This window comes from Gossypium raimondii, chromosome 10, assembly GCF_025698545.1.
Source record: "Gossypium raimondii isolate GPD5lz chromosome 10, ASM2569854v1, whole genome shotgun sequence".
Classification (NCBI taxonomy): Eukaryota; Viridiplantae; Streptophyta; class Magnoliopsida; order Malvales; family Malvaceae; genus Gossypium; species Gossypium raimondii.
The window spans coordinates 34669670-34681295 of NC_068574.1; the positions used below are offsets into that span (position 1 = coordinate 34669670).

The 11626-nt window shown below is 33.4% G+C and overlaps 2 non-coding genes across 2 annotated transcripts; one reads left to right on the forward strand and one right to left on the reverse strand.

Annotated features, from left to right (window-relative positions):
- Nucleotides 1-3874: 3874 nt before the first annotated feature.
- LOC128034183 (small nucleolar RNA R71) lies at nucleotides 3875-3981 on the reverse strand. The gene has a single exon (XR_008190315.1). It is a non-coding gene; the product is annotated as a small nucleolar RNA R71 (small nucleolar RNA).
- A 5479-nt stretch (nucleotides 3982-9460) lies between these two features.
- LOC128034157 (small nucleolar RNA R71) lies at nucleotides 9461-9566 on the forward strand. The gene has a single exon (XR_008190289.1). It is a non-coding gene; the product is annotated as a small nucleolar RNA R71 (small nucleolar RNA).
- The last annotated feature ends 2060 nt before the right edge of the window (nucleotides 9567-11626 follow it).

Consider the following 11626-nt stretch of genomic DNA (forward strand, 5'->3'; position numbering starts at 1 on the left):
CCAAGCCGTAACCTTTTATGATTCCGACCTCTATGTAATCCACTCAGTTTGACAATGAACGGAAGAAATCTCCAAAATGTTTTTTGGAGAATTCTTTGCTTGACGGCTACTAGACCTCACAAGCAAAGTTTTTTTTTCTTTTAGGGTTTTTTTTTTAAACTCTATGTGTCTCACCCTTTTATAATTGGTAAATATATAATGAATCATAATTCATAAAATTTTTATCCAAACATAATAATCATAATTAAAAATAAATAAATATAATAATGTTTTTAACCAAAAATTATAATTACATTAATTATAACAAGGATTTCAGTAAACTATATTTATTTAAATTTATATACTAACCAAATTCATATATTAATAGAACTATGTTCTCATTATGTGTACAACATCCTTGTACATATAATATGTTCGATATTTGATTGCCCAATTAAATTAATTCTATAATTAATTTAATTCATGTGATAACCAAACAGAATACCAACTATGTTTTATTCCGTTGATTTCAACCATAGGGTGTGACCCTGTAGGTTCTTGTAACGTTAGCAGTAATACTAGAATGATTCTAATGTTACAAACAATGAGTGGCATCTAGCAATGCATCATTGGTACCTAAGTTACAAGAAGTCATGATTCGACATAACCTTTTTGTGATTAACCTTTCATGCATTAATCCTTAAGTCCTTTATCTCTCGAATGGACACAAGTCATGGAATAGTCACACTTGCATAGCCCATCCCATGTTCCTTGATATCTTGAGTAGACTATGATATATAAATAAGTATGACATCTCATATCAACTTATTTGAGTATGGCCATTTATTTATAGTCACACTCAATCAAGTGCCTAAGATATTACTCCCATTATGTAGGAGAGACTTATCCTATATTGATTAACCATATCCATCTACATAGGTTGTGGTATATACAACATCAGCCTTTATAGAACAACCAGTTACGGTGTACGTTTGACTGTATCAAAATATACAACTAACGATGTTGGGATAATGATGATCTCAAGTCTGAGGATCATATTCATATTAATCACTACGAGTAATGTTGTAACAATTACATAATAATCCAAGAAACATACTCATAGCGGGTCAGTCCAATATGTTGTTCTCTAACACACATATTGATGCATTGATTTTTACACTCCATATCAATGACAACTCTTTATCATCAATCAACTACATGTTAGTCTTAATGTATTGTTGTTGTCCTAGTCAACAATAATACTTGACTAAGGATCTTTTACATTATTATAAAACAGTTTATTCATACTCACAAAAAAGAAACTTAAATAATAATGGCAACACCTTATATTAATATACATGGTAAATTAAGTATGTTATTGCAACCATCTCATGATTGATCTTTGGACATACTCTTACAATGATTGCATAGTCGAAGAACTCGATGGCCGCGAGTTTGAGTTTCTTACTCTCCGAGTAGTTATGGAACTCGAAGACAAGCTCAGTCTTTTTCTCCCATTCTAGATATGCCTCTAGATCGGTCTTCCCTTGGAATGGTGGAATAGCCATTTTGATATTCTTGAGGTCATCATCTACTCATTCATGCTCCCTAATCCCTCGGTTTCTATGGCCTCATCTTTTTTCCCTTTGATTAGATGCTTGGTAGCTCTCCACATCGCTAAGATCGTAGAGATCATCTTGATGGTATCTCGGTCGGCCTCGCTCCATCCTCGAATTTTATGGAGTTCTTTCTTGCTGGACTTGTTCTTCCAATTATTCTAGTTGTTCTTGCACTGGTTCTAAAAGCCTTTGGAGCATCCAATCCATTTCGCGGATAAGGGCTTGATAAGTTAGGTCGGCTACACCACCACCACCAACAATAATGTTTCTTATGGGGCGTGCACCACCACCTTCCGTATCATTTCTTTTAGGACTACGAGACATGGTGTTTCCTTACAGCAAACCTCACAAATTCAGTCAAAAGAAAAGTATACACTCCACTCGTGTTTCACTCAAATTTTTGGCTTTTTTCACTCTAATTCTCTCACCACTCTCTTTCCTTTTTCCACTCGTATTCACCTTTCTAAGTTCGTAAGTCACTGCCTTAGACTTAATAGCAAATCTTTGTGGGTTGGGTTCAAAAGTGTTGCAATGGGTAGGAATTGATATCAGTGTAGGGTAGGCTGAAAGAAAGAAGGGTTCTTAAAATGTGGCGAAAATGTTTGTAAAGGAAATTTTTTTAGAGCTCAGGAAAACAATCACTTTTACAAAACTAGTCTTTTCTTTTCTTTTTTATATACTACATATAAATATATTTTTTGTTTGTCTTTCAAAAGTCATCCCCGACATGGTAGAACGTCAAAACTTACTCAATTTTAACAAGCTTTGATACCGAATGATGCGATCTCTTACTCGTTGGTTGATTCGAGTCGCTTGTATTCCCGATCGTAAAATTAAGTAGTATCCAGTCTAGTTTGTCAAAGGGATGAATTTGGACAAAGATAAGTTTAACAAGGGATTAATTGGTTGTTTAACAAAGGGACGAATGAATGATAGGCTTAAAAGCTGAAGAATGAACCAATATTAAAAGGGGAATATTGACTTGATTCTTATAATGCTCCTAAGGTGAAAATGGCTGATAGATTGAATCATGACCCACTATCTATTGGAGATAGGAACCAAACGATATAATTAGAATGACACATTCGTTAGAGTGATATGTTTGCAAAGAGAATTAGATTGACGCCACTAGACTAGCTAGATAAGTCAATTTGAGTCACAAAAGAACAAAGAGAGTTGAACAACTCACAAATAGATTAAAATTCATCAAAGGTTCAAAAGTCTGAAATACAATATTTGAGCTTAGTATTTATAGCTCTAAAAATTCTAGTCGAATGGACTAGTTTAATTCAGCTTAATTGCTGAATAACTATTAAGCTATCCCACATGACTTTTGAAGACTCCCATACATAGGTGACGCCAACAGCCATGTCCTTTGCACTCCCCAAATAGCCAAAAATTGTAGCCTTTAATTTGAGCTGATAGTTCAAATAGATGGTCAGTTTTGGATGGTGTGAACATGGCTGATGCTTTCTTGGGAAGCTGAGTGAGTAGTCTCCATTTTAATGTTGTATAGGGCACACGAATAGCTCTCAAGGTGTGAAAACTCAAAATTGGATTGTCACTTGGTGTGAACATAGCATTCAGCTGATTGGACTAATGTGAAAGCACTTGTGTCCATTACATTCCACGAAAGGTTGCTTCGAAGAGATCAACCTGTAGCTCCCCCACACATGCACGTCCAAATGCATGTTTCCCCCTTTAATGTCGTCAATTGAACACCCTAAAAGACACATTAAGCATAGCTTAAACATGATTTAATTTGTCTGAACTAAAGATATGTATTAATGATGTCTAAACTAGGACATATTTGAAATATATATTTAAGATGTCCTACACTATGACATAATTAAAAACCTTTATTAAAGATGTTTAGATTATGATATAATTAAAACATATTAATGATGTTCAAGTTATGACATAATTAAAGACTTAAACTAATTTAACTAAATAACTAGAACAAAATTAACTCTTTATTCCAACAAATAAATTCACAAGCTGAAGAAAGCTAAAGTTGTGCTTGAAGTAAGTTGCATGGCACGCATGGAGTGCATGCCCATGATTGATCAATGAACCCCGCAACGACTTTACCTCAAATTCGATCAATAAGGCCCACAACAGCTTCCTTGAACCTCTTAGCTCGAGCACGAGTAACCAGCCCCGTTGGTAGCTCCATTGGTTCTTCGATAGCCTTAGTTGGGTCTTGGACCATGATCGCATCACAAGAATTGGCAGAAAGGTTTTTGGTTAAGTATTTTCCACCGAGCAAGAATGCAAAGTTCCAAAATGAGATAACTAATTTTGAAAAATTGGATGATGAGTCTTTATATGAGGTGTGGGAAAGATTCAAGGAATTGCTTCGTAAGTCTCCTCATCATGGGATTCCTCATTGTATCCAGTTGGAGACGTTTTATAACAGTCTCAACACACACAAAAGATTAATGGTAGATGCTTCTGCGAACGGTGCGATTTTGTCCAAGTCTTATAACGAGGCTTATCAGATTATCGAGAGGATCACAACCAACAATTAGCAATGGCCGAAAAATTGGAACGACGAAAATGTACAAGTGTACACAACCGTTATCAAGTAATAAAGTGACAACTAAATGTCGAGTGATGAGAAAAATGTGCAAGTGCACACAACCGTTATTAATTAACAGGGACTGTGAAAGAAAAATATTTACAAAATATAAATCAAACACTTCAGTGATGAGAAAAATATGTTATTTTGAAGAAGTAATTTAAAAACTAGAAATTAACTAAGTAAATTAACTAAGAAAATTAAAAAGTAAAACTTCCAATGCATGATTTCAAAAAGATGGGTTTTAATCAATATTACATATTTGTGTTAGATCGATTCCATTTCTTAATTTAGAATTACTAAACCCATGTTCATGTTCTTACGAATATTTTCACACCAACTTGATAATTTGTTAATTACTACACATACATACTTACTAAATTAACCAATCTATTGAACATTTCTCAATGCCAATTCAAAAATTCATCAATTCATAATGACATATAAGATTAATTGAGGTAAAAATATATTTCTATATTGAAACAGTTTAATCACAACAATCTTGCAAGTTATGCAAGGCTAGTTTAACCTTCACTACTTTAGAAAATTAAACATGTACCAATTAAATCGTGTCAATTAATTATAATTTCAATACTTTTAATAATTAATTCATTCGTTACCTTACCTTTTATAATGCAAGTATAACATAAGCATGATTTTATTTAATTGAACAACTTACCAAGGCCTATAACAACACAAACATGATTTTAATAATTTAAGTGGACAGAATGCAATCAATCTAACACAAATTAAATTTAATTCATTTTAATTAGAATAAGAAGAACAACACAACAATTATTCATATTCATGATCGCAATAGAAACAAGAAAATCAAAGAGAAGGGAACTAGGAAGCAAATCCAGGATTTCTCTAAAGCTAGACTAGCATGCTCCTCTTCTTATTTGCTCGTTCTGTTGAACCGAAACCTTTACGATAAGTTGAATGTTGCTATTCCAAGGTGGAAGAAGGCTCTTTTTCAAGAGAGAAATCGACAAGGGAATGAACAAGAAAAAGGGAAGAAAACAAATGAGAGAAAGTGAGTGAAAGAGAGAGAGATGTGTGGGAATGAATGGTTTGTTTAATAAGGAAGGGAAGGGGGTATTTATAGGTGGGAATGGCTGCTAAAAATAGCAAATAAATTGCATCCACTCCTCTTCCCTTGACCAGCCACATATGGTGCAAGTTTCAATGGCTCAAACTTGTTATTTTAAGTTAGGGGTAAAAGTTTGTAGGCACGAAAAGTAGAGGGGTTTGAATAGGATTTTAAGGAAACTTCAAAGGTTGTTTTGTAAGTGTGTAAATCAATTGATCAGGTAAGCTCATGGACAGTTCGGGCTACCCCATTTTCTAAGTGGATCATTCTTTTTTACTTAGCACAATTGGGCCTATTTTCATCTTTAGGCTTATAATTTATTTTTAACCAAATTAATTTTGGATCAAAAATAATTATAAAATATTTTTAATACATATTTTGGACCATCCATGGTTGGAAAATATTATTAGCCTTGATCTTGATAACTTGATGCACAATATTGTCCTAACAGTTCAAGCCTTTCAAGGTGTTTATCAAGCTAATTTTCACCCTTTGTGTAAAACTGTCGAAAAAAAACTAAATTTGTGTAATTTCACCAACTCATTTTGCATTTTGAGTACACATGCTCTTTGTACATCTATTTCTTTTGAGTACATATGCTCTCTTTTTTTTTTCTTTCTTTTTCTTTGAGCATATTATTATATGTACTACAAATTTTTTTGAGCATTTGATACTTCTTTTCAACTCCCACAAACTTATTTTCCAAGAATATTCTAGATAGACTGAGTCTAATGTTTGGGACAATTTAGAGATAATTATGAGAGAAGTGATGGCTTAATATTGTAATGGTACAAATAAAATCAGGCCATATAGTCTTAAAGTTGAGTTTCAAGGGATAAATATTCGTTAAGGTTGTCTTGAAAGGCTCAAATGCTCCAAAAAAAAAGTTTGCCTAAGTCATTTTCAAAATTTCATGCTTTCTAGGATTTCGCCTCAAAAAATTACTAAGTCAATTCTAGATACTTAAACTTTCATACATGTCTAGCTATCCTAAATTCATAAAAATTTATGGTATGATTACAAAATTGATCAAGAATAAACTTTATGTCATAGTGCACTAACATAGTAATTATTAAGAATAATAGAACTTTATTTATATTTAAGTTTAGCATAATTAAAAACATTCAAAATTTTGAGCAAAATATAAATCATAATTATAAGAATAATGTATTCTAAAAAAAACAATTTAAATTTTTGGTCTCCCTACTTAAGATGAGCAATGTCCCCATTGTTAAAAACAATAGAGAGAATGAAAATATAGAAGTGAATAGATATTGTACACCAGGTAGGACCTAGGAAAAGGAGGCAAGTTATGTTTTCCTACTTAAATACGAAGCTTTTCCTAAGTAAATCCAATCCAGGACATATACATATCTATTGCCACACTTCTTACTTTGCAAATTGTTCAATTTTTATTTATGATGTCAACCTCTTGTTTTATCATGCAAGAAATAGAAATATCTAAAAAAACCTAAACCTAAAAACTTAAAATATCCTAAGAAATAAATTAAAATAAAGTAGAGACAAGATCCCCCCTTTTTATTTATTTGCAAACCCCTTAGAATCTGACCCATCTTTTACTTCATGGTCCTTGTTTTTGCTTGAATCACCTCGTTCCTTCTTCGACATTGGATTCCATGGATCAAATATAAAGTCTGCAAATTTAGGCAAAAAAAAAACAAACGGGTTGTGTAATTTTCTTAAAAGCATTGAGTCATTCCGTAGTTTTGAGTATCTTTAATAAGATTGTTGTTTCCATTGCATATGTTGCATAATAGCCTTTATAGCAAATTTTTCACTTCATGGAATGGTGCTAGATGAACGGCTCTTGGTGTCAGAGTTAGAAATTATGTTAAGGGTGGTTTTTATTTTGGGCAGGTAAGTGAGTAGTCAATGGTAAGGCTTAGAGTTGGAGGGGGTGGTAGTTTTAAGAATTATTTAGGTGCGGTAGTTTGTGGCTTCGAATCAAGGTGTTTGGAGTGGTGTTTTAGGAAGTTAAGGTCTGTGACATTAAGGGTTAAGTGAGATGCACTATCGGGCTACTTGGGAGTGGCGGTGGAGCAAGGAAAGGGATACAGGTTTGTATAGAAAAGGGTTGAATATTTCCCTTCCTAGTAGTGTCTTAAGCCTAATAGCAACTCTTTTTTTGATCCTAAGCTCTTGTTCTGAAAGTAAACTAAAAAAAGAACTCAAAGAAATTAGTGCTTGGGCTAAAAGTTGACCCTTTATTTAACAAAACAAATACTTAAACTATTTGGGCTACTTAGAAAAGCCTTTTTCAAAAAATTACATTAAATTAAACTCCTAAGAAATACTAGAGGGGTCACAGATGGTCCCGCTTAAGTTCCAATCTCTTAGGCAGAATTTTAATTAAGTAATGACCCAAAGGAAATTTTATTTAAGTCTACCATTTTATTCAAATGAGAAAAAGAACTAAAAATATAAAATAACAATAGAGAAACTGAAGAGCACTCCTATTTTATTCAGGATCGTCATTAACCATGGTGGTGTCGAATGGCCATTTATCATACCAACCATACCCAGCAAGGAAGTAATCATATTCTTTCCCATCAAATCTATCCAACATCTTATTAGGGAAAGAAAACCCGGAATAATATTTTTTAGTGGCCTTATTTAACTTCCTATAATTCCAACAAATCCTCCAACCGTGACTCGAATATATGAAATAATTCATCCAGTACCCTTCTTGTGCCTTTCCAAAACCACAAGTGCCTCTTCTTCTTGATCTTTGGTGAACTCAACTGAAATAATGACATGTAAAGTTGAAGACAGACCTAAACAGTCATATTTCAAATAAGGAGACAAAATCTTTAGTTCTAGTTTAGCTAACTCTTCAATCAATGACTTTGGTTGCGTATACTTCTGAGATGATAACTCAATGTTTCAAGTAGAACTTCTTGAGTGAATTCCTTTGAACTAGCTTCTAACAAAGCCAAATATTCCTTGCCTTCATCATCACTTGGTGAATCCTCTAGTAGAATATGTTCTAATGAATCATCTAAAGAATTAAGCTCCAATTTTGTAGAAGTCAGCGATTCCATCTTGGAAATAGTAGAGCAGCCTTCAACTACATTTGGGGATTTTGCAGCATCGAAGTCATTAAAAGTCACCTCGCCATCATATATTTCTTTCAACTAAGTATCCTTTTGTTGCTTGTGGAATCGTTGATGATATGGCAGTGGTGGAATCTTAGCTTTAATTAGACAACTCTTTTGTGGAAATTTTTCTACATTTGACAAGGGTGTAAGATAATCAGAACTAACTGGTTTGGAATTTACCTCATCAAGGTTCACCGAATCTGACTTCCATGAAATAGGAATTTCAACACTCGGTTGAACTTTTTCTTTGTCTTGGGCTACAACAAGCTGTTCTTGAACCTTAACCACCTTGGGGTCCATTGTCTTCCCACTTGGAAAAGTGACTATTCTACAATGTTCTTTGCCAAAAATTCTTGGATTTTCAATATCGTTGGGCAAAGCTCATTGGGATTTATTTTGAAGTTCATTGGTTAGCTGACCCATTTGATTCTCCAGATTTCATAAAGTGGCATCATTCTTTGCTATGTATGCCTTCAGCAGATTCTCAAGATCACTTGAAGATTAAGTTGGTGGGGTTGTTGCACTATTGAGAATATTCTGGAAGATAATTTGGTCTAAATGGCATAGAAGAGTCGCTATGATCCGCCTATTGATTACTCTATGGAGAAATTGGAAGATTTTGCCATGAAAAGTTGTAAGAATTTGATTGCAGACCATTCCAATTCTGATTTCCCATGTAATATTTTGACTTTTGATTCGATGGGAAATTTTCAAAGAAATGGCCATCTCCACAGTATTCACAAGAAATATTCTCAAACTGGTTTAGCTGCTAACCTATCAGATTACCATTGAAACCATTAACAATTATGTTATTTAGCATAAAAGACATAGAGGAAACCCGGGCTACCAAAGAAGCAAGTGTGTCCGCTCCATGTACTCTTACTACTCGTCTTTCTGAGGCTACTCGGTTAGTGGCCACTGATAGTTGTTTCTGGCAATTCTTTCAACAATCTCATAAGAATCATTATAAGACTTAAAAAGAAGGGCTCCATTTGCCGAAGCATCCACCATCATTCTAGTATGAATATTGAGACCAATATAGAAAGTATCTATTTGAATGTCGTAAGGAATGTCATGATGAGAGCACTTTTGTAATAACTCCTTGAAACTCTCCCATGTCTCATATAAAGATTCTTCGCCAAGTTGCTGAAATGAAGTGATTTCATTACGAATTTTGGCGATTAGAGATGGAGGAAAGTATCTCATTAAGAAACGTTCAACCAACTCTTGCCACGTAGTTATGAAACCTGACGGTAGGGAGTTTAACCATGCTTGTGCTTTATCTCTTAATGAGTATGAAGATAATCTCAGTCTCAAGGAGTCCTTGGCCACTCCAACTAGTTTGAATGAGTCACTCACTTCCATTAATAGCAGAAGATAAGGATGTGGACATTCAATAGGCATCCTACTAAATTGACCCATATTTTGCAACATTTGGAACATGACTAGCTTTAGTTTGAATTGCCGTGTCTCAATTTCGGGTCTCACTCGGATTAATCTCTTTGAAGAGAGGAATAACATATTAACGAATGGCGTAGTTTCTGTCATTCGCAAAAATGATCGGATTGTGTTTATAAGCGAATGCTCCTCTTTGATTTAGGTTTTTATTTTCGAAATTCATCTCTTCAGTCCTCCTTTGGTTCGCTTGCCTTCTCATTTGTCTAAAAGTCCTTTCAATTTCAGCGTCTATGGTGAGTAAGTAAATAATTTGATCAATACTCATAAGCACCTAAAACAAACACAAAAAAATATATTGGAATTAAAATTTAATAGAGAAAAAAAAGATCAAAATGCAAAATTAACAATTTCACAAATAATGTCTTTTAAAACAGTCCTTAGTAATGACACCAAAAACTTGGAATGACGAAAATGAGCAAGTGTACACAATCGTTATCAAGTAATAAAGTGACAAGTAAATGTCGAGTTATCGTACCCACATGGATTGTGAAAGAAAACAAATTTTATGAAATGTAAATTAAACACTTTGGTGATAGGAAAAATATGTTGTCTTGAAGAAGTGATTTAAAAACTAGAAATTAACTAAGAAAGTTAAAAAGTAAAAATTCCAATGTATGATATGGCATAATTGTGTTAGATCGATTACATTCCTTAACGTAGAATTACTAAACCCATGTTTATGTTGCTACGAATATTTTCACGGTAACTTGATAATTTGTTAACTACTGCACATACATACTTACTAAGTTAACCAATCTCTCGAAAATTTCTCAATGCCTTTTCAAACAATTAATCAATCTTCATAAGCACATATAAAATTAAGTGCGGTAACAATATATTTCTATATTGAAACAATTTAATCACAATAACCTTGCAAGTTATGGAACGCTAATATATCGTTTCATACCATCGCTAATTTAACCTTCACTACCTTAGAAGATTAAACATGCATCAATTAAATATTGTGTCAATTAATTAAAATTTCAATACATTTATAATTAATTCATTCGCTAGTTTACATTTTTATGTAATTATAATATAAGCATGATTTTAATTAATTGAACAACTTACCAAGGCCTATAAAAACACAAACATGATTTTAATAATTTAAGTGATAGAATGCAATCAATCCAACACAAATTAAATTTAATTCATTGGTTAGAATAAGAACAAAAACACAAAAATTACTCATATTCATGATCACAACATAAACAAAAAAAAATTAAAGAGAAGGGAACTAGGAAACAAATCCAAGATTTCTTTGAAACCAAACTAGTGTGCTCCTTTTCTTCTCTACTTATTCTATTAAACCAATGCCTCTATGAATAGTTGAATGCTGCTATTCTAATGTGGAAGAAGACTCTTTTTCAATAGGGAAATCGGCAAGGGAATGAACAAGAAAAAGGGAAAAAAACAAAAGAGAAAAAGTGAGTAAAAGAGAGAAAGATGTGTAGGAATGAATGGTTTGTTAAATGAGGAAGGGAAGAGGGGTATTTATAGGTGGGAATGGTTGCTAAAAATAGCAAATAAATAACATCCACTCCTCTTACCTTGGCTGGCCACATAAGGTGCAAGTTTGAATGGCTTAAACTTGCTATTTTAAGCTAAGGGCAAAAGTTTGAAGGCACGGAAAGTGGAGGGGTTTGAATAGGATTTTAAGAAAAATTCAAGGGTTGGTTTGAAAGTGTGGAAATCAGCTAAAATTAGCTGATTGGGTAAGATCTATGGACGGTTTGAGCTGCCCCATTTGCTAACTGGATCAGTCTTCTTTACTTAG